This window comes from Rattus norvegicus, chromosome 6 (assembly GCF_036323735.1).
Source record: "Rattus norvegicus strain BN/NHsdMcwi chromosome 6, GRCr8, whole genome shotgun sequence".
Classification (NCBI taxonomy): Eukaryota; Metazoa; Chordata; class Mammalia; order Rodentia; family Muridae; genus Rattus; species Rattus norvegicus.
The window spans coordinates 73,638,102-73,664,044 of NC_086024.1; the positions used below are offsets into that span (position 1 = coordinate 73,638,102).

The 25,943-nt window shown below is 39.3% G+C and overlaps 1 protein-coding gene across 7 annotated transcripts in view; it reads right to left on the reverse strand.

Annotated features, from left to right (window-relative positions):
- Prkd1 (protein kinase D1) overlaps positions 1 to 25,943 on the reverse strand; it is a 313,794-nt gene that overhangs the window by 177,462 nt on the left and 110,389 nt on the right. The window contains exon 1 of one of the 7 annotated variants that reach the window (XM_039113019.2): positions 4,272 to 4,365. The exons of the other annotated variants lie outside the window; for them this stretch is intronic. The gene's annotated coding sequence lies outside the window, so the exon portion shown is untranslated. Of the gene's footprint in view, positions 1 to 4,271; positions 4,366 to 25,943 lie in introns of those variants that run through there. 7 annotated transcript variants of the gene reach the window in all.

Sequence of the window (25,943 nt, forward strand, 5' to 3'; positions counted from 1 at the left end):
CTATATTCAACAAAATTTGAAAAACTTCAGGAAATGGACAATTTCCTAGACAGATACCAGGTATCGAAGTTAAATCAGGAACAGATAAACCAGTTAAACAACCCCATAACTCCTAAGGAAATAGAAGCAGTCATTAAAGGTCTCCCAACCAAAAAGAGCCCAGGTCCAGACGGGTTTAGTGCAGAATTCTATCAAACCTTCATAGAAGACCTCATACCAATATTATCCAAACTATTCCACAAAATTGAAACAGATGGAGCCCTACCGAATTCCTTCTACGAAGCCACAATTACTCTTATACCTAAACCACACAAAGACACAACAAAGAAAGAGAACTTCAGACCAATTTCCCTTATGAATATCGACGCAAAAATACTCAATAAAATTCTGGCAAACCAAATTCAAGAGCACATCAAAACAATCATCCACCATGATCAAGTAGGCTTCATCCCAGGCATGCAGGGATGGTTTAATATACGGAAAACCATCAACGTGATCCATCATATAAACAAACTGAAAGAACAAAACCACATGATCATTTCATTAGATGCTGAGAAAGCATTTGACAAAATCCAACACCCCTTCATGATAAAAGTCCTGGAAAGAATAGGAATTCAAGGCCCATACCTAAACATAGGAAAAGCCATATACAGCAAACCAGTTGCTAACATTAAACTAAATGGAGAGAAACTTGAAGCAATCCCACTAAAATCAGGGACTAGACAAGGCTGCCCACTCTCTCCCTACTTATTCAATATAGTTCTTGAAGTTCTAGCCAGAGCAATCAGACAACAAAAGGAGATCAAGGGGATACAGATCGGAAAAGAAGAGGTCAAAATATCACTATTTGCAGATGACATGATAGTATATTTAAGTGATCCCAAAAGTTCCACCAGAGAACTACTAAAGCTGATAAACAACTTCAGCAAAGTGGCTGGGTATAAAATTAACTCAAATAAATCAGTTGCCTTCCTCTATACAAAAGAGAAACAAGCCGAGAAAGAAATTAGGGAAACGACACCCTTCATAATAGACCCAAATAATATAAAGTACCTCGGTGTGACTTTAACCAAGCAAGTAAAAGATCTGTACAATAAGAACTTCAAGACACTGAGGAAAGAAATTGAAGAAGACCTCAGAAGATGAAAATATCTCCCATGCTCATGGATTGGCAGGATTAATATAGTAAAAATGGCCATTTTACCAAAAGCAATCTACAGATTCAATGCAATCCCCATCAAAATACCAACCCAATTCTTCAAAGAGTTAGACAGAACAATTTGCAAATTCATCTGGAATAACAAAAAACCCAGGATAGCTAAAGCTATCCTCAACAATAAAAGGACTTCAGGGGGAATCACTATCCCTGAACTCAAGCAGTATTACAGAGCAATAGTGATAAAAACTGCATGGTATTGGTACAGAGACAGACAGATAGACCAATGGAATAGAATTGAAGACCCAGAAATGAACCCACACACCTATGGTCACTTGATTTTTGACAAAGGAGCCAAAACCATCCAATGGAAAAAAGATAGCATTTTCAGCAAGTGGTGCTGGTTCAACTGGAGGGCAACATGTAGAAGAATGCAGATCGATCCATGCTTATCACCCTGTACAAAGCTTAAGTCCAAGTGGATCAAGGACCTCCACATCAAACCAGACACACTCAAACTAATAGAAGAAAAACTAGGGAAGCATCTGGAACACATGGGCACTGGAAAAAATTTCCTGAACAAAACACCAATGGCTTATGCTCTAAGATCAAGAATCGACAAATGGGATCTCATAAAACTGCAAAGCTTCTGTAAGGCAAAGGACACGGTGGTTAGGACAAAACGGCAACCAACAGATTGGGAAAAGATCTTTACCAATCCTACAACAGATAGAGGCCTTATATCCAAAATATACAAAGAACTCAAGAAGTTAGACCGCAGGGAAACAAATAGCCCTATTAAAAATGGGGTTCAGAGCTAAACAAAGAATTCACAGCTGAGGAATGCCGAATGGCTGAGAAACACCTAAAGAAATGTTCAACATCTTTAGTCATAAGGGAAATGCAAATCAAAACAACCCTGAGATTTCACCTCACACCAGTGAGAATGGCTAAGATCAAAAACTCAGGTGACAGCAGATGCTGGCAAGGATGTGGAGAAAGAGGAACACTCCTCCATTGTTGGTGGGATTGCAGACTGGTAAAACCATTCTGGAAATCAGTCTGGAGGTTCCTCAGAAAATTGGACATTGAACTGCCTGAGGATCCAGCTATACCTCTCTTGGGCATATACCCAAAAGATGCCTCAACATATAAAAGAGACACGTGCTCCACTATGTTCATCGCAGCCTTATTTATAATAGCCAGAAAATGGAAAGAACCCAGATGCCCTTCAACAGAGGAATGGATACAGAAAATATGGTACATCTACACAATGGAATATTACTCAGCTATCAAAAACAACGAGTTTATGAAATTCGTAGGCAAATGGTTGGAACTGGAAAATATCATCCTGAGTGAGCTAACCCAATCACAGAAAGACATACATGGTATGCACTCATTGATAAGTGGCTATTAGCCCAAATGCTTGAATTACCCTAGATCCCTAGAACAAACGAAACTCAAGACGGATGATCAAAATGTGAATGCTTCACTCCTTCTTTAAATGAGGAAAAAGAATACCCTTGGCAGGGAAGGGAGAGGCAAAGATTAAAACAGAGACTGAAGGAACACCCATTCAGAGCCTGCCCCACATGTGGCCCATACATATACAGCCACCCAATTAGACAAGATGGATGAAGCAAAGAAGTGCAGACCGACAGGAGCCGGATGTAGATTGCTCCTGAGAGACACAGCCAGAATACAGCAAATACAGAGGCGAATGCCAGCAGCAAACCACTGAACTGAGAATAGAACCCCCGTTGAAGGAATCAGAGAAAGAACTGGAAGAGCTTGAAGGGGCTCGAGACCCCATATGTACAACAATGCCAAGCAACCAGAGCTTCCAGGGACTAAGCCACTACCCAAAGACTATACATGGACTGACCCTGGACTCTGACCTCATAGGTAGCAATGAATATCCTAGTAAGAGCACCAGTGGAAGGGGAAGCCCTGGTTCCTGCTAAGACTGAACCCCCAGTGAACTAGACTATGGGGGGAGGGCGGCAATGGGGGGAGGGTTGGGAGGGGAACACCCATAAGGAAGGGGAGGGGGGAGGGGGATTTTGCCCGGAAACCGGGAAAGGGAATAACATTTGAAATGTATATAAGAAATACTCAAGTTAATTTAAAAAAAAAAATCTAAAGCACCTCAGGCTCTGATTCCCAAAATAATAACCCTAAGAGATGAAGATTCAGAAAATATTGAAATCTGTACCTTGAAATCCATGATAAATTAGAAGGAACAGAAAAGAGAAAATGATAGACAGCAGTGGAGTATGGAGAAAAAGAGTCTTGCTCCCTCCCCAAAAATAATTGAAAAAAAAAAACCAATTCTCTGAACCAGTAAATAAAAATAATTCACAACAGCTGAGCATCTAAGCCACAGACAGACAAGCACCGTGTTAGAAGCTTTGCCAGCCTCCCAAGGCACACCAAGTGGTAAAGGGTCCTTGTTAGGAATGGAATGGTAAAGAGACACTTACGCTACCACCAAATTGGAAAGAAAAGAATAGCTTATGTTTCAGTCTGCTACTGATATTCTATTTCAAACACACCTCTAGTTGTTGTTTTAAGCCAAATACATACAGAACATATTCCTATAAAAGATCTATAGATTCAACAACTTACTTGTTCATTCATGGTATTAATGACTGAAAAGGGCAAGCCATTTTATAAATGCTTGTATGAGAACTTGGTCTATTTCACAGAATAGAGCAGATTTCCACTAAACCTGCAAACCATGAGAAAAGGACAGGAACTGGGTGCCACTCAGACTTTTAAAAAGGAATTTTACGGAGTCATTGACCAATGAGTTTGGTAGAAAATTCCAATTACTGAATTCTACAAAGGCATAATTGCTCTATGAAAATTCTTCCAACTGGTGAAATCTCAGAGATCTTTAATTACTTAAAATCACATCTGTCTAGAGAAACCCATGAAGTCACCTAAAGGTTGCAATCCATGAATAAGAAGATAAGAAGAGCAGTGGTGCCTTGTGCATCAGAGTTCATTTGAGCACAGATGGAATATGTGAAGGCATACGAGTCCCAAAGAATTGCTCACATTGGCAATGAGTCCCAAAGAATTGCTCACACTGGCAACTACTTGTGCATACCCACAACTGCAGGAACCCCTTGCGTGGAATTCACTCTCTAGCTCAACACAGCCTTTGCTTGAAGGGGAAGATCAGTCTTCGAGATTTTAGGCTTTATATCATAGCCTCAGCATTCAGAATTATGATGTAAGAGCTTTAGAATTTAGGATCCTAAGACACTTTTATCTTGGGGACAGCAATATTCGGAGTACGGATGCTGGGATTCTCTTTTTGGATTGTGGCACAGAACCCATTTTTCAATATGAAACTAAGATGATGTGGCTTAATCCTCGTGGGAAAGAAAGGAGGCAGCATCCTTTCAAATCATCTGAGAAAGAACTGTATTGGATTTGAAATTGAAAGGTGAATTTCCATAAATTAAATACCCAACCTTTTACATTAAGCCTCCTCTGAGCCTATAATCATGTATTCTTATTATACTGGTCTTTTCTGAAATGCCTGTACCAAGCAGAGACAGAATCAGGGAACACTTTCTCAATTTACTCTGTGGGCCCCTGATCACTAACAGTAAATATGGCTGAATGGCAAAGCACAATATTCAATCTCTTTTTTAAATTGTGCATCTCCATAAACTTAAAAATAGGTTTCTGGTTTTTGACTTCTTGTGTTTAGATAGACAAAGCTTCTCTCAGAAGTCATAAGCGATTATGTAAACTCTCAGTGTCAGACATGGGACGCACCCTGAGGAGTTTACTCTGGAAAGCCCCAGAGGCTTCCAAAGCAACATAGGCTACTGCCATGGCCTTGTTGCCAAGCAGAGCTGACGGTATAAACTGTGCTTGCACACAAAACACAGAGAAATCAAACTACAAACTCTTATGTGACAGATTCAGTAACCTAGAAGATTATATGCAGATTGTTTAGGAGAAAAGCATTAATAGTCTGTGTGGTACAATCCAGACCTCGTACATAAGATGTACTCATTGGTAAAACAGTGGTATAACCTACCAATTTCTGACTGGACTGGAGGCCTCCTCAACAGACGGGAACCATAACTCTTCCTGTAAACCTGGCAAGAACCTGTGTACTTGAGATGATTACAGGCCATAATGGGAAACATACTATTAGTGTATTGTTACATGGAAATGTTATTAAACTGATTTCTTATATCCATGGTTATACCCAAGCATAGATAAATACTGCTTCAAAACTCTCTGACCAAAACTTAGAGATAATTTTAACTCATAACTGGTTAAAATTGCCAAAAATAACTGACACTAGAGAGCTCAGTCTTGACTTGTACTATAAATATCACCATCTCAAAGTCTTGGGGTACATAATAAAAGAGGAATGCTCCACCATTGTTGGTGGGTCTACAAGCATGTAAAAAACACTCTGGAAATCAGTCTAGCAGTACCTCAGAAAAATGGACATAGCTGAGGACCCAGCTATACTATTCCTGGGCAAAAGATGTTCCAACATATACCAAGGACTGTGCTCCACGGTGTTAATAGCAGCCTTATTTATAATAGCCAAAAGCTGGAAAGACCAAGATGCCCTTCAACAGAGGAATGGACACAGAAAATGTGGTACATCTACACAATGGAATATTACTTAGCTATCAAAAACAATGCCTTTATGAAATTCATAGGCAAATGGATGGAACTAGAAAATACCATCCTGAGTGAGGTAACTCAATCACAAAAGAACACACATGGTATGCACTCACTGATAAGTGAATACTAGCCCAAAAGTTTGGAATACCCAAGATAAGATTTACAGACCACATGAAGCTCAAGAAGAAGGAAGAACAAATTGTGGATGTTTCAGTCCTCCTTAGAAGGGGTAACAAACTACTCATAGGAAGAAATAGAGACAAACTGTGGAGCAGAGGCTAAAGTAAAGGCCACCATTTAAAGACTGCCATACATGGGGATGCATCCCATATACAGTCACCAAACCCAGACACTATTGCAAATGCCAAGAAGTGCATGCCGATAGGAGCCTGATATACCTGTATCCTAAGAAGCACTTCCAGAGCCTGACAAATACAGATGTGAATGCTCGAATCCAACCATTGGAATGAGAATGGGATCCCCAATGGAGGAGTTAGAGAAAGAACTGAAGGAACTGAAGGGGTTTGCAATCCCATAGGAAGAACAACAATATCAATCAACCAGACACCCCAGAGCTCCCAGGGTCTAAACCACTAAACATAGAAGACATATGGAGCAACCAGCAGCATATGTAGCAGTGATACCCTTTGCTGGGTATCAATAGGAGGAGAGAGAGGCCCTTCGTCCAATCAAGGCTCAATGCCCCAGTGTAGGGGAATGCCAGAGAAGGGACACAGGAGGCAGTGGGCAGGTTGATGGGGGAGCGCCATCATAGAAGCAGTAGGAGGGAAGATCGGATAGGGAAGTTCTGGAGGAGAAATTGGGGAAAGGGATAACATTTGAAACATAAATAATGAAAATATCAAATAAAAGAAAAGACTTCTTTTTAAAAAGAGAGGAAGAAGAATGATTTTTTTTGACACCTTGAGGTTACTTAAAGATATCTCCATGACCTGACATAACCATGGTACTCAAGACATTACTGCAACCGCTTTACCTGTACAGTATCTGCCCAGGATTGGCAACCTGGGTGCCAATAGTGAGGTACATACCATCTCACTATTCTGTTTGGAATTATTGACTATGACCTACCTGTACAAGTACAGGCAATGCTTAAATAAACTCGGTTGGACACATGCACGTGAAGGGAAGAAGCATTTCACGGAAAAGGGAAGGCTGACGTGAGATAAAAAGTGAAAATAACTAAAACACACTGTATACATTTAACCACCAAGGGAAAAATTAAAATCATAAAAATTAAAACACAAAAGTCTAGTTGACACAGTGATAAACTAACTTTTCCATTTGTGGCGAATCATCAGACAACACCTTACAACACAAAAACCAAAACGTAAAAAGGCATACTCAGGAATGAACTTCACTCCTCTCGTTGACCGTGTCCTTCACTTTCCGTTGCTGAGAGGACTCACATGGAAAAGCACTGCTGATTCATGAGAGCTGAGAGCTTCATCGGCATCCAGAGTACTGCTTCATCCACCTTTCAGCCTCCAAGATTTAGCAGTGCACTCTGGGTAAGTGCTCCCTTAGATAAGCATCCACTTACTCTGCAAACCACCGGAGCTCACAATTCGCCACTTGCATTTCCCCTTGTCTTTTCTGAGTCGCAGTCTGCCCCACTGCCTTTCCTGTTCCAAGACAGTAAACCCATACTAAATGTTCCCATAAAACAGAACTATTCATGTAGAACTTTTTGTAAGTCACATTACCCAGACCAACACAATTGTCTGCCAGTCCTTCTTTCCTATGAAATATTTATCAAAATGAATTATTGAACCTTTGGGTCAAATGTCGAATCAACCTCAGAAGAGCAAACACCTATTCAGATAGAACCTTGTGCACTCAAGAAATGACCCTGTGTCATTTGTGATAACAAGATTCCTAAAATTCTGTCCCTGGTATCTTAACCTGAATAGGATCACCTTTCCCCTTGAATTACTGACCTCTTCTCTCTAAACTGTTGCATTTACTCTAGCTTTCAGGAAGCCACTGACTCTGGGACCTTTGCCCTAGATATTAAAACATCTGTGACACACTTTATTTACCCTCATAATTCAGATCACGCTGAGCAGGTAGCAACTCAGACCTCGCTTTCACACTTGGGAGTTCATTGACACCTTGCAAAGAGCTTTTACTTTACAACCCAGTAATCACCAGGATCAAGCCATTTGTTTTCCGCTACCCATTTCCAGATAAAATGGAAGATTATTAATTCTGCAGTTATTCCTTAATCGTGACCTAACTCTTTTGGAAACCTAATGAGGAAAAAAATCTCACTTCTATATATCTTTATCTATAATAGTTATACATATGTATTTCTCCTCTAGCAAATTCTGGCACTCTCAATACCCCATTGAGTTCTCAGAACATATGATATCATTTCAAAGACATATGACAGAGAAACAATGTTTATATTCCCCAAAGTGACACAAACGGAATTCTAACTGTAACAAACTGCTGTACCAATCTATGTTTAAAAACTTTACATTTAGAAACAATGACACATGCTGCCAAAGTCTGTTTGGTGTTCTCTCTCTGTACTATGTATAAAAGATTCTCTAGGCTTTAAAATCAAAATTTACTAAGTGATGAACATATATTTAAAATTTTGAAAAATATTGTACGCATGAAGTTTTAAAACATGCTTATCGTAGTCTATCTTAACATTAAACTTTTGAGAAAAAAACATTATAATAAGACATTAATAGGGTAGGTGGCTCTTTAAAAAAAATTTATAAAAAAAATGCCCAGGATCTTCCCTTTATTCCCCTTGCAGACACACTGTGTAGGGAGGGTCTGATGATACTTGGCTTTCATTGACAACTCGATACAGCCTGAAATCACTTGGGAGAGAGACTCTTCAAGAGGGGCTCTCTAGATTATCATGGACTGAGGGCATGTCTGTGGGGAAATGTATAGAATGCCTTAATTGATGTGGGAACATCCACTCAAAATGTAGGCAGTATCTTCTCATAGTAGCTGAATACAATGACTTAGAATAAGGAAAGCTCTTGCCCCTTGACCCTGACTCTCCCTCCAAGTCCTTCTAATCTGTTGCTGTCATTACTTATTCCTTCAACGGTATTAGAAGCAGCTTCTGGCTTCCAACGTGGACAATACCAACAGCTTCCTAGGAATTCTTTGGGCCTTCAATGCCAGATTGGGAGTTTTGAGACATCCAGTTCATGGACTGACCCCCTACCTGGTTCTAAGCCTCCCTTGAGTGAGACAGCCATTGTGGGTTTACAATGACTGCATAGTGTAAACCAATCTAATAAATTCTTTTTAATACATTTGCACCCTATAATAAAACATATATTCATTCATCCCGCCTGCTCTGTTCCTCTAGAAAGCCCTGATTAGCACCACTCATGGGTTTTAAAAGTGTGACAAGGTTCCTGCTTCGCTACAGGTCAGAGTTCACAGACGCATGCACGTGAGGCTGCACAGCAACACAAGCACAGGATTCCTCAGACGAGGAACGTTATGGTACTTCAGAAATCACCTGAACACCTCAGGACTCCATAATTGACTGCATTTTTACTTCACGACCAAGGATTCTAGAAAAGGGTTAGTTACCATGGATCCTTTTTCAAACGTTCCACACAGAATAGACTATTTGTCATACAAGTCAACTACGCCTTAGAAATGTTATGTCTTTTTATTGTAAATGTGCTATCTGTGTAGTTAAAAACGGATCATCATTACATTTTAAACTGAAGGTTTTACTACATAAAGATAATAATAATTATAAATTATGGACTGAGTCAATCAGCTAAGTAAGTCTCAGTAAAGATTCATAAACTTAATATATTATATTGCTAGCAGGGGTCTGTTAGCTTTCTCCTCAATCTCAGAGCATGCACTTTGTGTATCTGCAACATGCCATGCACACACACACAGCCACTATGCATACAGACAAGAAATTATTCTGAAATAAAATATACTTCCTGCTTCAAAGGAAGTGAGTGATGGAGAACCATTACAATGTCAAACACAGGGAGCCAAAGGAGGAAGGGATTGGTACAAGCCCTACCTGATGTAGTCATGCAGAAACGACCAGGGAACCTGCATACAGAAACATGAGAAGTGGCTGGATACAGAGACTGGAGCTTGGATAAACATAGAATAAATGATGATAGCATATCAGTGGACCAAGTCCCATTTTAATACAACGGCAGGAGAAATTGAAGGACCTACATCATATTTATCACAGTAAGGACTTATTTGTTTTATGGTAGATATAGAAATTATTGACTAACTTTTAAGTAGAAGCAATACCTGGACATAAATTAGGTTCTCCAAAGACAATGTTTAAAGGGGCAAGACTGGAAATTGTGTTGAAGCAAGTTTCCATAACTGGGAAAGGCTATGAACCTTCAGGGCTGGGAGGGTAACAAGAAAGAGAGATGAGTTACTGTGCAGGCTGCAGTGTTCAGAGGGAAAGAGCAGAAGCACGGTAGCTTTCAGACTACCCCAGCCTAGCTCACTAGAGGACTCATATGTTTTCCAAAACCTGGGCCAACAGGATAAAGAAGAGACAGGGGAAATGAGATCTCATCCTAAGGACCTATGAGCGCCAGGAAGGAAGGTTTGTTTTCTGGGCGTGCCTCTGCTTATGATTGCTCTGCCCAGAAGCCAGTAATTTTCTGCCAAAATTATAATTTCCAACAGAGTAAATAAAACTCTCTCCTTACCAAGGCAGTGAGTAAAAAATCATGGAAAAAGAATAAGAAGGCAAACAATAAAGGAGTTACTGCCATGAGACGGGCTCCAGTGTGGAAGAAAAGGAGGGAGAAGAGCCAGGGATAGCAGGGGCGAGCCAAGCATAGGCAGCGCTGCAGACCCCACCTCAAGGCAGCTGCAGGGTTCAAACCCTGGAGGCCAGAAGACCTGGGAGGAGAGCTTCCAAGGTAGCGAGCATTGAGCCACAGACATCAGGGTCTCTTATTGGTGACTGCTAGACCTCCACTGAAGAGATGGAGAGGAAAGGGCAGTGGAACAGCTTCACTTGCTGTGCATTCTGCAGGTGCAGAAAGTGAGAAAGCAGATGAGCAGAGGAACTTGGCTGAGAGATGAAAGCTTATTTATGTATTATGACATCCATGATCATTTCTTCAAGAGATTTAGAGTTGAAGAGGTGAGTTTCCAAAGGGAAGAGGCTTCATCCATACATTTAAAAAAAATGATATTCTACAGGTTGGGCATTTCAGACAATTGTTGATTCCTATTTTTAAAAAATGACAGAATTTGGCAATGGGTGCTGACCTTTTCCCATGAGGCCCAATGACTGGACTATGAGACACTTCCCTTTACACTTGAAGAAAGCTAGACTTTGGATTTTCAATAGCAGACTGTATTCCCCAAGCTTCATGTGTTAGGGATTTCCAGTCCTCGGTGTGGTGCTCTTGGGAAGTAAGTACACCTCTGAAAGGCGCGGTCCAGTTGGAGGTTCTTACATCACTAGGGTGCTACCCTCCAAAAGATTAGCAAAGCTCTCCTGGGCCCCTGAGTTCATTCTCAGAGATGCTTGCTCTAAGTAAAATGAAGCAGGAACCCTCTGTTTCATCTGGCTCCCCCACACCATTTTAGTAGAACCCACCCAAAGTGTTGTAACCTGGTGTAAGCTGTGAAATAAGTAACAGCTTTTCATAAGTACACAGCCTCATATGTTCCATTATAGTACAGGAAAAAGCCACACTCAGAGCTGAATGCAGAGAACATGTAAGTTTGAGGCCTTGGTCCATCACTTTAAACAAATCAAACTTCTTGCCATGTTCACTCTTTTTTTTTCCCTTTTTATTCTTTTAACATGAATTACATCCACACAGCAGTTTCCCCCTCCCTCCACTCTTCTCAATCTTCCGCTCACCTCATCTCTCCCCCAGATCAACTTCTCCTGTTTCCCTTCACAAAAAGAGCAGGCCTCCTAGAGATATCAACTAAACATGGCATAACAAGTTACAATAAGACCAGGAACATAGCCTCATTATCAAGGCTGGACAAGGCAACCCAGTAGGAGAAAAAGAGTCCCAAGGGCAGGCAAAGGAGTCAGGAGTCACACACACACACACACACACACACACACACACACACACACACACACTCACATACTCACACACACACACATACACTCACACACACTCTCACACACACACACACTCTCACTCACATACTCACACACACACACATACACACACACACACACACACACACACACACACTCACATACTCACACACACACACATACACTCACACACACTCTCACACACACACACACTCTCACTCACATACTCACACACACACACATACACTCACACACACTCTCACTCACACACACTCACACACACACTCACACACATACACTCACACACACTCTCTCACACACTCACATACACACACACACACACACACACACACACTTACTCACTCCCACACTCTCTCTCCCCCTGCCTTCTTCTGTCCTCTCTGCTTCCCTCCCTTCCCACCCTCTTTGCTAGGAGTCCCACAAGAACACACAGCTACACTACCGTAACACATACACAGAAGGCCTTGCTCAGACCTATGCAGGATCCATGATTGTTATTTCAGACTCTAAGCTCCCATGAGTCCTGCTTAGCTGGTTCTGTGGGCTGAGTTCTCACAGTGTCCTTAACCCTCTGGCTCCTGAAATCCTGGCCCCTGCCTTCTCCGCAGGGTTCCCTGGCTCTGCCTAGTGTTCTGCCATGGGTTTCTGTATCTGCTCCTACTGGTTGCTGGGTGATGCCTCTCTGAAGTCATGTGGACTCTGCACTGATCTATGAGTATAGCAGAACATCACTAGGAATCATTTCATAATTGTTTCCCAATCACAATTGATTCTATCCTGGGTCTCTAAGCTGTCCCGCCTCTGGTTCCTGGTCATGTGAGCAGTGTCAGGCATGGGCTCCCCTTGGGGCATGGGTCTCAAATTGGCCACTACATTCATCTGATAGAAAAACATGCGTGTCAAATATGAATGCATAATGACACATAGCTAAAAACAATTCCTAAGCTTTCACGGTCAAAATATAGTTGTATTCTAGAGCATTTACAAACGGTATCCACTAATCATAGGTGCTCATTTTGGCCTTAACCATAATAGAATTCTCTACGGAGACTATAACTTCCTGATTTTTGCAGTGTTACACAAGAATATTTTTTTTTTTTTTGAGATCAGGCACAAAAGCAGGAAGATTGGAAAAGTGTGAGTAAAAGGACACATTCTGCTAAGATGAAACAAGGGAGACAGAGTACAAGAGTAACTGGGACGCTCAAGGATTCCTGGAAATTCATCTGCAAGCTTGCAACTCAGCTGCTACGCAAGAAGCACAGACCCCGTGCCCTTAGGCATGGTCACTGTTATCGTTTTAGACAGGGCCTCATTATGTAGCCCAGGCTGGCCTTGAACTTGCAATCCTCCCAACTTCCAAAGGCTGTGCCTAGATATGTGTGCTGCCACTCACAGCATACCATATTTTCCAGTCATTTGAAAGCATCGATCATAGGTTATGGATGCAATTTCAAGGCAAAGCATTTGCCTACCATGATTATGTCGGCCTGAGAGGAACATAAAACACCTTTCTATTAGACTGAAACAATGCCAGAGGTCAGTTCCAGAATTTACATAAGAAAACTCCAAATTTTATCTGAGACCACTGCAGCCTGGGGAGCAAGTGCACTCCCCACCTCCCAAGGTGAGCAGCAGCATGGAACTGGAAAACTGGTTAACGACGAGTAAATCTGGGAATTATTTTAGTAGTGTGGGAGGTCTTCGACTAAAGTATGAACATTGAAGTCTTTCAAACAGCCAGCTCCAGGGCACACAGACGACAGAAGAACCCCAGGCTCCTTGGCTGAACTGCCTGCAACATATATGACAAGAGTTTATGACAGGAAATTTAAAATTGAGGAACTTAGAAACAATTGCATAGATAAAATTTTGCACATTTTCCTTGTAACTCTGGATACATATATATTACTCATTGAACGTTTTTTCACTTATAAAAATTAGCATTATTTTTTTTTTGTATCCAGAAGTTTGCGGTCAAAAATTGAGACATTCTGTTTGACCACAGCACTGACTATAAACACACGGAAAAGGCTGAAGCAATACAGGACGCCTGAACAGTGAGGAAGAAGCCACTGTGTGCACTTGGTGGACAAGAACCACCGTTTACTACTTTTGTGTAAGGGCTGTTTCAATAAATGTTTTAGTGTCCCCTTTATAGGAATCATTTCATTCAAGCCATGCATTGCCAACACACCTACAGTTCACGCAAGCAAGCAAGGCTAGAGTTCTGATGTTCAAAGGCAAAGGAGGGAAATCCTGTCCCAAAGAGTAGATAGAAACCAAGTCATCTCTCATTTTGCTCTCTCTGGGCCCCCATCTTACTAAGTGCTGCCAAGCCCCACTCATTGTGGATTCTCCCAACCCCACCGAAACTCACATAGAACACCAGGACAGATATATCCGAAAACATTCTGCCAGGTTTCTAAATATACTCCCCAACTGGGATTGCACAAGAATCGTTCATATAAACAGAAACACACGAATCTCTCACAGAATTTTACTCCTAACCCTCCTAGTTGCCTCCTAGTTCCTTCAAGGTCTCTTTCCTTCCTTCCTTCTTTTTGCCTAAAAGTTCGGAAAGCTCTCCAGATTTCAACTTCAGGATTTTAATCAATATTATGATGTTAAAGGCTTTTATACACTAGACCTTTTTAAACATTAGGAATTTTTATCTTTCATGATGTAAACATGAAACACTTTGTGGGTGTGGTTTGGAGGATATGGTGATCAATGGAACTGTGCAGTCCCACTTCTAGAATTCAGACTACCATAAACTGCTTCTGTCACTGGTCAGGGCTGCAGTAGACAGTAAGCTGGTATATATGTCTCTATCTCCTAAAAAGGATGTTAAGAGGAAATAGCAGATCAGTGATAGGAGCAGTGAAAGAGAGACTACTGTTAATGTCCTGGTTTTGGTGGTAGGATGCAAACAGTAAAATGGAAGGAACCAGTAGCTTCACAACTAGGGAATGTAGCTCCTATCCCCTGTGTACGACTGGGGATTTTCATACACATCAGTATTTGGGTTTTACCCAACCAGGAGGTACAGAGTGAGCATTAGGACAAAGAACTGGACCCTGGAACCCAGCTCCCTCCATTTGATCCTGTCATTCTTCCCCAGGTCTGCATTCTTCCTTATGACTGCATGTTCTAGCATCCCCCCTCCTGGGCTGTGAATCTGCATAAAGCAGATTGGATTGCTATGTCTGCATTTCAGTTTCAGGATAGATATTTATATTCCTAATATGGAGCCAGCTAGCCATTAAACATCCGTTCAAACCATGAACTAAAGTCCTTCCTTTGAGCTGTTCAACCTGATTAAAAGAAACTACCACAAGCCATTTGTGAAACTCTTACTGACTAGCCAAATCTGAGTAATTTATAAATTATAAGAACTTCCTTCTCTCAGAAGGAAGGCTAGAATTGTTAGGTAACACTGTGTAGACAAGTGAAGGCTGTTCTCAGCTTCCAGAATGGTTCCTTGTTGTTTTTTCCTCATGTGGCCAAAGGGAGAGAAGGGTGAAAAGAGGTGAACTCCTTCCCCCAGTCCTTTCATAAGGGCAGCTAATGACTCAATCACCTCTGAAAAGCACACTTCCAAATATGGAATTAAGTTACAACATGAATTTTGGACAGGACAAAAGCATTCAACCACAGCAACTACATTGACCAATTCCAGCAAATTTCAAAATTTCTGTGATTTGAACTTTTCCCCTTATAGTTCACTAGTAACAGGTGTCTGGTGGAAAAGGCGTGGCCTAAATAAAGCTGGTGAGTGTGTGAGCATATTACTGCAACTGAATGTAATACTGAATTTTTTCATCGAAGCTTAAACCCAGGGTCCAAATGAACAGAATGAACAGATATACAGTACTGAGGGCTACTACCTGAATCCTACAGAAACTCAAGTCTCAGACTTGGTTGGTACTAGACGGCAGTGCTTCTGGGTTCCAGGCAGAAGCAAATCTAGAACCTTTCTGGAGAAAGATAACTTAATTCCATAATCCCACTGTGTTGGTTAGAATAGCTATGACCCCCATAGACTCATGTGTTTGAATGCTTGGCTATAGGGAGTGTTAGCTACTAGGAGGTGTGGCCTTGTTGGAATAGGTGTGGCCTTGTTGGAAGAAGTGTATCATTGTGGGGTTGACCTTTGAGGTTTTCCATGTCTAAACCTCTGAAATTGTAAGTCAAGCCCAATTAAATGTTTACCTTTATCCAAGTTGCTTTCTTCAAGGTGTCTCTTCACAGCAATGAAACCCTAACTAAGATACCCACTAAATATGACCATATTCAAATAAATACACCACTCTTTAAAGCACATCACAAAGAAGGAGGAAAAGAAGAAAAACTGCATAGGGCAACTGAAACATACAAAACAACATTCAAAATAACTTGAACACAGACATAAAATTGTAGACATTGCACAAAAGAGGACAAACCATGGCAATAAGCAGATCCTTAATAATCAGAGGCAGCCTGAATTACCCCACAACTAACGATGCTACATACTCACTTGATTGGTTAGTACAGAAGTTTGAGAACAAGACACCCTACTGAGAGTTGGGAAACATCAGCTCCCATACCCTTAGAAGGAAAATAAACTCCACAGATTAATTTTATTTTCTAATGTACTATCAGAAAGCATTCTGATTGAATGGATAAACTATAGCACATGAATAAAATGGGCAAAACCCACAAGTGAAAACAAGAAGCTCTCTATATTTATAGTATAGCTCTATTTATATGTAGAAAATATCTATAGTATGGTTTTATGTATATAAAAACATCAGAACAAAAACAAAAAAAAACAACTATCAAGGTTCAACAACATTCTTCAGCATATACACATAGATAATAAAATCTTAAGAAAGGCAAGTAGTGAGCATTGTGAGTAGAAGACATCACTGTAAAGGAGACAAAGGAGATGCTCAAGTTCCCTTCCTTGACTTGGTGGTGTCCACACTGCTCTCTGTAATATCACTGACCATGGTTTCAGTTCCATAGACTTCCCCAGTTTCAGGGCTCATAGTGAAAACAATGAGAGAGTTAAAAAGAACTTTGAGGAAAAAAGTACAAGAAATGGAGAGAGCATGAGGAAGGAAATAAATGTAAAGTGGAGAGCAGAAAAAGAGGGCTTGTGTGAGCCACGTCAAAGTTCGCATGACACAGGCATGTTAGATCTACACAGTACCGACCACTAACCCTCCCCACTGCTCCATCACACGCTTCTTATGACTATGGGCTTGGGTTCTCACCCTCTGAGGGTTTCTCAATCAGCAAATCTGTAAGATAGGACCAGGGAGGAATGCGCTGGAAGTATGGCTATCTGAAACATTGCTGCGGTGGTCACAGTGCTTTTCCTTCTCAGTCTTAACGGGCAAGAAGAGGGACCTGTATTTTACATATATGTTCTCCCAAGGACTTGTTTCCCTCCAAAAGTGTAGTTGCTAAAGACAACCTAACTCTTAGCTTGTGGTGAATTTAGATCAGCATTTCGGAATGGAAGAGTAAGAGTCTTTAGATGTGGAATTCATATAGATTAAAGGTTGTGGCTATTTGGTGGGTAGGAAAATAAGCTTTTATTATCATGATTGTTTAATGTTCTAAACAACTTGGGTGGACACTGCTATCGTTCAGTGCATAAAGTCTGGATACTGCCTAAGCTGTCCTTGATGATCGATCGTGAGGGAGACATTCCACAGTGAGGTGAGGAACTTCCTTCTTCTAATCTATGAATTCTCAAAGGAAGAATGGCTTATGTTACGCTGTGTATAAATTTATCACCTGTAAACTTTTATAGTGGTTTCAAGTTAAATTTATTCTATGTATTTTAAAAACAGCTATTTAAATTGATACATAGTATTCTTACATATTTATGGGTAGAGTTAAAATGTATATATATATATGTGTGTGTGTGTATATGTATATATACATATGTATATATATATATATATATGCGATGTATAAATGTGTCACACTACTCTCAATGGCAGCCCAACTTTCAACTCAAAATTCACATTACCTTCTGAATTTTTCTTCTCCACAGCAACAACCACAACAAAAAGAGACTCAGATTCTATGTTTCATTAGATCAATTAACCATTTTGTGATTAATTTTATCAAATAAGCATCCTATGGTCAATTTTATCAAATAACCATATTATGGCTAATTTTATCAAATAACCATTTTATAGTTAATTTTATTCCTGTTTAGTAGTGCCACCTAATTCACCAATGTTTAACACAATTAGAGATGAGACAAGATCTATAACCTGCATACCTTAAATTGTGAGAAAGCTGTAATCTTATGTCTTGAAATCAATATCATCTGCCACCTCTCATGCTGGGAGGAGTAATAAAAATCATCTCCAATCTTCCACATTCCAGCCTGCCTATTATATGTTTAAGCTCAACCTCAAGATAAAATATGCCTGAACAAGGTATGATTTATTTTTATCTTCAACTTAAATACATTCCATTATCTTAAAAGGTTTTTACAGGATATGTTCAATGTTGCTCTCAATTTTCATATTACATATCCTAGTACATGGCAGGCAATATGCACATAAGAACATCTTCTGCGAACACATTCTACAAGTTGGTCATATATCTCATTACAATTTTCCGCTGATTTCATCAGTTTCTCCATTTTGCCAATGTTCTATTCCTCATAAATTCCCAAGCTGAACATATATTTGATATTTAAACTAGCTTTCTATTAGCAAAGCTTGCAATGAAGCTTAGGCTATTAACTGGCACCAGAAAATCAATCAACGAAAAGCTCAAACTGTGTTTTTCGTGCAGTTAATTGTTAAGCAGCTGATTTCATTTTAATATGATTGATTTCAATAACAATTACATCCGATAAGTGATTGATTTTAATAGTTATGTTTAGTTTTCTGCTCATACATAATAAATGCAGTCCTGCTAATTACAGATTTTTAAGTTGCCTGAACTTTTTTTCTCTATTCTTTCAACCATGAGGTAAATCAGTTACTGTTTTGTGAGTCCCTACTGCTTTGTACTATAGAAGACTGATTATGTTCTTTTATTGATAAGAAAATAAATATCCAAAGACCTTAGAATAATGTTCCTTAGACTCTCCTTTCTTACCTGGTGAGTACATCCAGCATTCATACTGTCCTGGACTAGCTTCTACTTCAGGTAAACCGAGTAATGTAAAGCAGGGCTTTCAGTCTTTACCCAAGTCACTGATTTATTTCTGAATGATGCAGGACAGGATGGAAATTTATGTTTCACTATAGACCTTCCCCAGGGAATCACAATGACCCACTAAACAATACTCATTGGATAGGTCAATTTTACAACTACAGGGTAATCATGTCTCTCAACCTATATTTTCACATTTAAAGAACTAGCATAAAAATTTATGTAAAAGAAAATCCAAATTTTCTATAAAGTTCTACTCAAAAGAATGTGGAGTCATTATGTAGTGATTTGCTCATGGATTTTTCAAAGTCAAATTATTTCCCATTAATTATGACCACTTTTCCAAATGCTTACAAGGGTTTGCAATATTGGTTAAGTTTTAGATTATAGTGATCAATTAGTGGTTTATAAATACACTAGGTAACTCTTCTGGACTCGTTAACTTCTTAGGACATCTTCAGTCCTTTAACAAATGTACAGGAGATTATTGACGCTTCCAAGATCTTAAGTGGCAAACGTGACTCAAGGCTGAATTCCTTCATTGTGAAGGAGGTTGCTCCCTGTTTCCTTATTTCTTATGTCACCAAGTTCCTGTGGAGCAAGTTTGTTTTGCTGCCAGAACTCAGATGCCTTTCTCTCTGATTACAAAAATCATTAAAGCAGAACAATTATTGAGTAGTCTACATTTTCCTTGTCATGGAGAAATACCTTACAATATACCTAAAACATGTATCTCCCCTTTCCTAGTTCCCCTAATGCATGCCTATTTTGACATGGTGTTTATATTTTGGGTTACCCCATAAACTTTCTCTAACCAATTTAAAATATGACCTCCTCTCAGTACCACCCTATTCTCTACACAACAGGATGAGGTTTCTCCTGAGGGTTGTGGATCTCTACGTCAATCAATCCCTGAGTGTTCTACTTCCTGACCCAGGACTGCTCGAACTAGGCCGTTACATCATAAGCAGGAGGCTACAGGCTCTGCAGTCGTTTATATGAATATTAGGAGATTACAGAAGTATCAACAGATAAGAGTCATGGGGCAAAGGGAGATAGAAATGCAGGTAATATCACCAAGACAGGAAAAGATAGTCATTACAACTTAGGCCCCAGAAATCCCAGAGTGATTCCCAGATGAAGCCTTTTGTGTTCCCATTCTGTGTGTTTTTTAATATGCAATATCTGTAGTTCTCGGGAATTTATAAAAAAAAGACTTAGAAAAGAGTCATTATGGCAGTTAACTCATTTCAACTTCAACAATATTTAAGAAACTAACAAACTATACACTGCCTATATGTACATACAAAAAATGCCTAATAAACCACTAGTATGGTATAGAATATCTTAAAGAAAATTTACACATAAATATGAAAAGTATATGTAATACATTTTAAACACTGTAGTTAATATAAAACAATATATAATTAATTGTGACATAAATCATACATAGGCAAATTTCAGAAATATCAAACTCAGTCCCTGGCAACTGCAATCAATCAACACTGTGATAAATCAAGTTATGACCTCTTCAGATCGCCTTTGCATATACTTTCATTCATACTACATTGTCGTCTATGCAGTAGCATCACATAAAAACACACAAAGGAGAAAGATATAAAGACATATCTTACATCAGAAGACCAGGGAACTAGCTCTCTGTCTGAGCATCCTGCGACAGCAAGCATAGGCTAAGACTGTAGCTGGCCACCCCCTTTTCAGGAGTCTGAAGGAACCTAGCACAGTTTGGTTTCTGAATAGTTAGAAAGCAGAGACTCTTTTTTAACATTAGCTTATCTTGCTCTTACTAAGCTATAAACAGGACAAGAAAGGCAGCGTAAGTTTTGGTAATGGCTAAAAGCATCTATTTTTTTAATGTGCTTGCTTGTTTGTTTTTAAAATATGAGAGCCTTCTGTTCATCTTAAAGTATATTTTATCCATTCTGAGAATTCATACAATGTACGTTAACAGTTCAGCTCCTTCCCTAAATCCTCCCCAATCTACCTCTCACATCCCTACACTCTCTCAACTTTATGATCTTAGCTTTTAAATAATCCTAGTTCAATTTATGCTGCCTATATATTCATGGGTATGAGATCATCCAATGGAGTATGATTTTCTTCCCGGGGTAACACCTTTACAGGAAATTGACTTTCCTTCCTCCAGTAGCCATTAACTGACACTGGCTCTTCAGTTAGGACTTGGGACTCATAAGTACTCCCTCCTACATGCTGAAATAACGTCTGGCTGAATCTTGTCCAGACAACAGCTGCTATGAGCTGATGAATGCCAAAGCCCTGTTATGTCCAATGGATATAGTTCCAGTTCAGCCCTCCCTGACATCTGGCTCTAACATCAGATCCTCCCCTTCGTCTTTGATAAGGAAGAGATGACATCATGGACGCCACATTGGTGGCTGAGTACTCCATTGAGTTATTCTCTGTGTTTTGATTAGTCATGAATCTCTAACAACCATACATTACACAAAACAACTTCTCTGATGTGCTCTGAGAGAGGGACTAAGCTATAGGTAGAAACATACAAATTTAGAAAGCAGTTAATATGAAGTATACTTAGCAGAATAAGAGTAATGAGGTCGGCGATCATAGGTTATAGCTAGAATTTACAGTAATAGACGTGGTATTTCTTCCTATAAAAAGTGAGTGTGAGTGTTAAATCCAATCAGAAAATCATTGGTTACACCATTCAATTGATGCCATTATTGCATGTACAAGCATAACTTTCTTTGCCCCAGATACCACATACATTGATTGGTCAGAGGACCATGTGGAGAAATCAAGTTGATACTAATGAGGAAGGGTCCTCCCTCCTGACTAATGTTCATATCACTGGATGATAGAGGGTAGAGTAATAGGGGAAAAGGCTATAGACCATCCTCCACATTTGGGAACTCTATGAATTGCAATGAGTAACTTCATTCATTTTTTTCACATGAAATCTAAAAATACATGAGGATCCAAATGACAACTGTCAATCTTTGGAACAGAGTAGAAACATTTTGAATATTAAGTTCATATTTTATATATTCATATATAATACCACACAAGAATACTTCCATGGCATAACCTTAAAAAAACATTAAAACAACGTAGAAAGGGGGAAATAACCCACATATTTTGACTAAACAGTACTACCAAAAGGTACCAGCTTCAGATTTCCTCTTTAGAATGTTTTCTTCTGTCTTCTCAGAAACAACTATATTATTCGTGTACTCAGAAGTACACTGATACAATCTGTATGCCAAAGTTAGTTTATTGGATATTTCAAAGCACATTTGCCTACAACATTGTACCACACTACCTGGTTCAGCTGGAAGACAAAGGCCTCCTTGTTTCCAGACGAGTGTAAATGAAGGAGAAGAAATGTTTCCAGTGGCACTCAGCCCCACATGAGCAATAAGAGTCCTCCTCTGTGGCATAGCCAAATGCTCTGGGCTCAAGGGTTCTTGTCATTCTGAGTCTCAAATGCAATGTGAGCAATTGTCTTTATCTTAGAATGTTTTGCTTTGAGGACTTGCCCTGGGTTTTGAGTGTTACTCCAAACAACCAAAAATCCTAAATGAAACACAGAGCATGATGGGGGATGTATCATTAGGTAAAGGAAATGAGTCTACGTGTAAATCTTTCCACTAAATAACTATTTTTATCAAAACACAATTTTGTTTGTTTAAAAATATTTGTTTCTGTTGTTTGGTTTTAAAACTTGTCTGTTTACTCAATAGTCAAGATATACACTAGTTAGAAGCACCACCTAAATAAGATTGTATTTCAAGATGCAAATTTTAAGTCGTGTTGCTAATAATATATGCACAGCTGAGTGAACAACTTATGAGAAAGATGTACATTTTGGATACAGCCTAATTATTATCTAATTTTCATAACGTCAGAAATAACAGAACGGTTATTATGTACTCAGCACCTGTTAATAATCTGCTATAAATACCTGTAGGCATTCACACTTGCATTTTGAAAAGAAAAACAGACAAATCTGATGCTTCTTATTGATCAGGGTACTCCTCAGCAGACTGAACAATGCCTCGAACCCATCAACAACACAGCGTTTCAATCTGATTCAGCTTGTCCACAGTATCACCATTTTCACATCCCAAGGTTAGTTTCCAGTTGTGCTGCTGTAATTTTTTTTTACTCAGTTAAGTGAAATTATCTGCAAAATAAATTTCTCCCTAAAGAAGATAGAGTCGCTGCACTTCAGGCTACCTGTTACCCATATCATAATATTGCAGCATTAGGGTCATGATCGTATGCTATCCAACGATTCGTTTGATAAGCAGTGTGAAGATTTAAGTTATATGCTCCTATAACAAAACATTTTAGCTTTGCATTTTGAAAAGTACACAGATAACGACCTACTAATGGTGGGGTCCAATGTGGCCATGGTAGTGCATACATATTATAAAGGTATGCAGAACGAGAATACAAAATGAAGTTTTGGCTTCATCTGAAAACAGGAATCATTTTTTGTTTAAGTCTTTAAAAATGGCTTCTTTGGGAGATACTGTGGCTATTGTAAAGACTTGGCCTGGGGCACAGCATAGATAGCAGGCACTCAATCAGAGGAGAAGACAGTGATGACAAAGACAATTACACAGTTGCAACCATTCAACACAGGACTGTTCTTCTCCAGAGCGCTGCGTTTAAATTATATCATGAATACAAACAGACAGACCAGGCAAAACTTTCTACCTTCAGCAATAACACGCAAAAGGGGCTGGTGACCTGTAGCTGTGTAAGCATCACCCACCTCATCAGAGACTGCTCACCATGGACATCAGCACAGACATCTTAGCACTCCGAAGGGGAGTTCCCATGCTGCTTGCTTAGAGAGAAAGGGGTTGAAGATGAGGCACATGGCATTGCATCTGCAATCCAGACTCCTCTGTGTGCATGAAACCAGTGAGACAGTGGGTGTTGACCTGAGCAGGCCTGCCCTCCCCCATCTCCACATTTCACAGTGACAGCTTCTACCACGGCATTCAGTCACAGGTATAGCCTCTCAGGGGCCTGAATCAGGGCAAGTGGGGTTTCAGTGAATGCATACCCCAAATTGAATATAAAAAGATCAGTGTATAATGTTTAAATACCTGTAGCAATTTCTAACAAGAATAAATATTGTTTAACATTTATCCTTCTGGCTCAAGTGAAACTGTTGGCCATTTCATGCTTTCTTCATTGCGTTTTAGTGCACTGTGACTTAATCATATCCCAGGCAATAGTCTAGGCTCACTATACGGTTCACTTGTTCAGACATCTCCCTACCAAGGTATTGTTTGTCCATTTTCTAAGGTGCTTATACCAGAGCCACTAGCAAGCAATATATCAAAGTTCTAGCTTAAAGAAACTGGGTAAGGTCAATCACTTCAGTATTACCTCTTGTAAAAGTACACTTTCTTTAACTTTCACACTATGAACAGAATGTACACAATCCCCATGTTATAGATTAGAAAAGTGTTAATGTACTCGTCCTTTTACTCTCAATGAAATAAATTACACATAAAAAAAATGCTTCGTATAATACAACATTGTGACTAAAAGTATAAAATTTCAAGATATCAACACTTAATAATTTAACTAATTTTATGTCAAATAAAATTAGAACCCAGGTAAATTACATTCAAACCTTAGATTATTACATTAAATAATATTAAAATGTAATAATTTTCATGAGATTAAAATTTCATGCTACAATTTTACAGTTAAGAAAAATGAGAAACACTTTAGCATTACTATCAAACACAGATGACATTTGAAGCCTCGAACATCAGCTTGTCTCATGCATTACTTAAAGTGATTATTTTGTAAAGAAATTTTTAAACATTTGAGATTTCCAAGAACAGCATTTGGTGCATTTGTACTTAGAAACACTTCAATCAGGAAACAAAATTCAATGATCGTCACAAAGAAGACAGTGAAGAATTTTTCCATTTTAGGGACAACAGCTGCCATTCTATTAACACCCCAAGTGCCAGGATGGAGTAATGCTGAATCACAGGGACAAAACGACCAGGTGTATTACGGACAGAAAAGGGACACTCACACTGTGTGGCACAGCAGCACCTGAGAAGAGCAAACAATAAGCAAGAAGCAGGAAAAGAATTCAAGTTCACTTAGCAAGCTTAGGAAACAGCCAACGTAAGTGTGCTGCCAATGGGAGGCCATTGCTTTAAAAAGTCACACATTCCTCGACTGTTCAGGAACTCAATGTGATCTGCTCACAAAATAAAACACATTAAAGATTCAAGGAGATAACACCGCAAAATACAGACAGCTACAAATCAAGTTCTTTGTAACAGATTTTACACTACACATGAAAAAAACTAGCAATCTGCTGGTTATTAGTGCTGCCAAACTGGAGAAAGTTTTTGTGGTTAAAATAAAAGCAAAATATGCATAAATATATAGGAGTAACAAAAGACTACTTTTGCTCATAGAAGCACTGTGATTTGGCTTAAATGGTAGGTATTTCTTCAGGACAGAGAATGCCATTTCACTTAAAAACACATCCAATTGTATATACATATATGTAGTAGCCATTTTTTTAATGCTGGAAAGAAGAAAATATCTACAGAAAAAAGAATAAAGATAATAAATTTAAAATAACCTAGACTACAAAGACCAAAGAAACGGTTTACTTCTTTTTTCTCCTTCAGATTAATCTAATGAGTTACATTTTGCTTAAACTAAACAAAATCTACTACCAAGACCTCACCTGCCCTAAGATACAGTTTTCCTACATCCTACAGTCTATAAAGGACATCTTTTCTTTTTTTTTTTTTTTTCCCGGAGCTGGGGACC